The sequence below is a fragment of the Cygnus olor genome, chromosome 3 (assembly GCF_009769625.2).
Source record: "Cygnus olor isolate bCygOlo1 chromosome 3, bCygOlo1.pri.v2, whole genome shotgun sequence".
NCBI lineage: Eukaryota > Metazoa > Chordata > Aves > Anseriformes > Anatidae > Cygnus > Cygnus olor.
The window spans coordinates 46491684-46496482 of record NC_049171.1 but is presented as its reverse complement, the minus strand read 5'-3'; the positions used below and the strand labels follow the sequence as shown (position 1 = coordinate 46496482).

At 37.3% G+C, this 4799-nt stretch overlaps 1 long non-coding RNA gene across 1 annotated transcript; it reads left to right on the top strand.

The window, feature by feature from the left end:
- Positions 1–356: 356 nt before the first annotated feature.
- LOC121068401 lies at positions 357–4056 on the top strand. The gene is made up of 3 exons (XR_005818851.1): positions 357–468; positions 987–1096; positions 1592–4056. It is a non-coding gene; the product is annotated as an uncharacterized LOC121068401 (long non-coding RNA).
- The last annotated feature ends 743 nt before the right edge of the window (positions 4057–4799 follow it).

The following is a 4799-nucleotide window of genomic DNA, read 5'->3' as shown; positions in this document are numbered from 1 at the left end:
CAACTACTGTACTGTACCTCTGAGATACAAAGCACTTTTTTCTGAAAATCAAAGGCACTTTTCTGAACAGGTGAGAGAAGAACTTTATGGTTGTGTGATGATATGGCCATATGTTTTTCTTTTTGCTTTTCTAACATTTAGCAGTGCTTTTTGCTCTCTTTGTTTTATCACAAAATGCTCTGAGGTGCTTCTGCTGGCTTTTGGTAAAGTAGCTGCAGAGTTAGTACAGAAGCTTTGAACATGCCCAGCTGAGGCACATATGACCACCTCAGCTGTGAATGATAAGCTTGCAGTGTGAAAGGAATGAAAAAGATAAAGGTAAGCTTATCTGGAAACCCTAACTCTCCTTTTTTCCATCCATCCTTACTGCTAGCAAAGTGTCTGTTGGACTATTGATAGGGATCCTCCATTTTAAGACCAAAGGGATTATCAGGTCTGTGGAAGAAGAAACTGATGAATGCTGACAGGGTATCAGAATTTATACTTACTTGTGGGTGATGATCGCAGCATTGAGCAGGGGCAGACAGGATGTCTTTAGATAAGCAGCTCTAACCCCATTTTTGGCATCTATAACTGGACACTACTAATTCAAAACCTTTCCTTAGAAATATAGGCGGCCAGTTACGTTTCCAAAATATAGATATCACAGTCATGAGAAGATACCTCTTCTTAGTATAGAGTGGGTCAGCCTTTTTTTTTTTTTCTTTTCTTCCTCTCCATTTCTGCTTTTGTATTTTTGGGGACAGATAAATATTGGCATAATTTAACTGAGTATGAGCCTTTTTTGATCTCTCTGTATGAGGGCTGTCCCAGTCTCCTCAGCGTAGGAAACTGGGGAAGGACCCTCCTGATCACTGGTACGCTGGGAACCTGAAAACGCCATCCAAATTCAGAACATTATCTTCATTTGGAAGACTGATATTCCTTTACTTCCTTAGTATTGCTGTTTTTGTCCTAATGACTGTAATCATCTCCATCTTGATTAGATTTGGAAAAAGAAATCCCACACCCTCTGAAAATTGAGGAAGAACAGAACAAAGCATCTCCAGATGCAAAAGGCTGATGTATCAATCTACTACCAGAATGTGGATTTCAGGTATCTGAGATGGACTACTTCAGCATTAGAAAGTCTGTGATGCTTTTAAAATCTGTTCTTGTATTTAAAAAAAAAAAAAAAGCCTTATATATACTAATTTACCCAAGACTGTGGGCCATAAGAAAATAATGTTACCTTGGCTCTGTAACTTCTGTTATAAATCATCTGCAAGTACTAAAGTAGCTTTATTTGCTGAGGTGCTTTTATTTCTGAGTTGATATGATATGACAGAAAGAAATCACAATTTCTAAGTAATTTGGGATGGCCAATGTGATAAAATTGCCTGACTGTAACTGTGCTGTATATTATGTGAATGAAAGTTTTATGGGTATATATATTATTTTGGGTGTGGTGTTACTAATTAGCGTCTAGTATGATTATCTGTTTCATCAAAAATATCCCTATTTCTACAAGACCTTTTAAGGTGAGGGGCAGGCAGGAAACAAGTTCTTTTTCTGTATCAAGTTTAACATCTGCTGTATCTATGGATAACAGGTTCTGAGGTGAACTGCTGAGTGTGTCACAGTACAGCTGGTAGAGTTAAGTGTGGAAAGTCAGTCTGAGCACATGCTGTAATGGATTTGACCTCGAAGAGCACAACAAAGAGAAATTGCAGATAACCATCTGAACTGACTTCAGAAGCCTGTAGCCCTGACTCCCTGGATACCAGGAGAAAAGAGAAGGACTAAATAGATTGGAATGAACAATCAGAAATACAAGAGTGAATAAATGCTTAATATTTGAAGTGCTGACAGTAGAAGAAAACATAGAAGAGCAGTACATTTCCCTACATGATTCCAGTCATATTAAGAAAGTGAAATTCCTTAAAAGACAGCTTTGTAAAAGTAAAATATATATTGAATAGAAGTGAGATGTGAAAGTAGTGTTGGAACAATAAAGACATGCAGCTGAGAAGGTCCTAAGCACCTTTTCATGGTGAGCAATTACTGATTAAAAATCCTAAGGAGAAAGGAGAAACTACTCACATGGAGAGTAAGAGTTGCATTCCTCTGATGCAGTATATTTTAAATTCTTAATCAGCATGGATAAGAAATTCAGATAGAATTATGTAAGAAAATGACACAGATAGATGCTTCTCTGGTCATCACAAAACAGGATTTCCAATTCACAGGAATCAGCTGAATGCTTATATGTGGTTTTGGTCAGAAGTATAAGGAATTTTCCTGTGAGCTGCGAGTTCTGGGGGTGTTCCTTCTCCTAGAAACACTGTGCCTCCCATTCAAGATATGCTCCCTGGACTACCGTTGTGCCTGCAGCAAGATCTATACTTGGTCCATCCCAGCAGGACCCAGTTTATGGCTCCAGCCTTACAGTTGGCAGTGGTGGATTTTACAGGGCTCTGCCTCAAAAGATCATCAAATGACAGAGCATCTGGGATATAAGTACAGCCATTTTTGGATCACGTTTTTCTGGGCTGAAACGCTGTACATTTTTGAGCAAACCAAATTCAGAGGCTTCAATTAAAATACTGTACCTACATGCTGGTTCCCGGCAGGCAAAGTGTGGGAAGAAATGGCCTTAAGCACGAGAGGTGTAGGTATGCAGAAATGAAAGCAGAAGGTGAAAGCACAACTATTTGATTTATTCAATGGTATAAAAGGGCAAATATCTGCAACTCGAATGATTCCATCAGTTTGACCTTCCTAAAGTTAACTTGAGACTGCAAAAATCACCGTACTGTATGCTTGTGGTCTAAAACAAGAAGATGGAAGATAGAAAAGAAAATGGAGGCTAAGAGAGTCAAAAGGACATCTATGTTTGTTTTCCCAGAAAACATCAGGGCAGAACTGGGAGTAGAGCCCAGCTCACGTTGTATCCACTACTTGTTATAAGGATGGGCTTTCCACTTGGTTATTCTTCATATTACATTTATTAGCAGAAGTAGGATTAGGAGGAGCTTTGTGGATGCTCTGGGACTGGAGACTGCTGTGATCAAGTGCTACTTGTTTTCTGTCTATTGTGTTTAAAAAGAGAGGCAGAGTAAGGAGATAGAAAGTGTGCACATGTTCAGTGCTGCATCTGCTCTACAAAGCCCCAAGTCAGAGTAAAAATAAGTCTTTGAAGAGAATATAGACAGCAGTGTATTTAGTTTTGATTTATTAAAATAGTTTTCAGACTGCAGTCTTATTTGTCCTGCGAGAACTGCACTCTCTGGTAATGGGAGCATTGAATTTTCATGTGAAACATTTTAGAGAGCATATTTTTTTTCCACGTACAAGAGTGTGACAAGAATCTGTTCTTGTATGATGATGTGCAAGTTATTACAGCTGCTATGCTAAACATGTATTTATGATCACTGCTGGCACGGCTGCTGTGTATTTTGTTTATATTGTTAGAAATCTAGTTGTGACACATTATAAAAAATGCATTCTTTTGTGATAGTCTTACACTAAAGCAGAATAAATCATACCTCCTACCTCTGTTCTTGCTTTTCTGATATTGCACCTTTGCTTTTCCCTACCCCAGAGGAGGGAGCGCCTGTGTGATTCTCAGTCCCATACCAGATGATGTCGAAGGCCTCATGAAAGGGCAAAAATAAATGCCTTAATATAGCTGTCAGAAAGATGAGCCCCAAACCTCTGCATGCAGCAGCTATGGTCCTTCAATCAGAATAAGTTGCTTTCATTAAATGCTAGTTTGGGAGCAGTCTAGAAAAACTTTATGCGTGTGAAGAACAATGTAATGAATAATTTCAAAATGGGGAAAACAAAGCTTTCAAAATACACAAGAGTTAGCCAGATGCAACGCTAGACAAGTATTCCTCATGTCATTCATTTACCCTGCTCTTTCACACTAACATGGATAAAAGATATGACTACCTCTGCGTGCATTTTTTTTTTTTAATGAAAGCACAGTCAGATTGCAGCAGAATTTAAAAGCTCAAGTTTTGGTACTTTTGAATTAGATTTCCTTGTTTCTTTTCATTTACCCAAACAGAATATTTCAGTATTGTCTAACTAGCAGCATTCTACGATAGTATATCATCATATGCATTGTGTATGAATGTCCTTCACAGGCCGCCTTCTGGTTGCCTGTCCATGTTGCCGCTGAAATCAGTGGTGCAAGATCAAACCCTATTGTTCTAAGAATCAGTATTACTGAAGCTTAACTATGTTGATATGTAGGTATACATCAACATATATATATACAGATGGTTACACCTACACTGCTGTAGATATTTAAAGGATATGAGTTCATGCAATACCAGTAGAGAAAAATGCAATACTATTTTTTGTTATTTCTAGTTAGTTCACATACAATGAATTATTTGGAATTTTGATTTATTTTGTTCCTTCTTTTAGAAATTTATGTAGCATGTAGTAAATGTTTCATTTACTAATTCTTAAAAAGCGAATTATATTTTACATTATTAAATGTTTTAGGACTCAATTTCCAATTTTTTTTTTTTTTTTTGCACTGGAACATAAGTAAATATGAATATGAAAAATTGTTATTTTATTCATATTTAATGTGTGAAAAGGATAACGGGGAAGGAAAAGGTGTCAGAACTTTTTTTCAACAGCTTTGGGTCCAAATGATCGAAACACACTATATACACATCTTAGTGTCATGCTTATTGACAGTCTAAATGTGAATAAGAGCCAGGTGTCTGAGAGTTATGCAGACATGTTTGCAAGGCTGGTGTCTTATTTTTTAATCTGCTTTTATATAACAAGAGAAA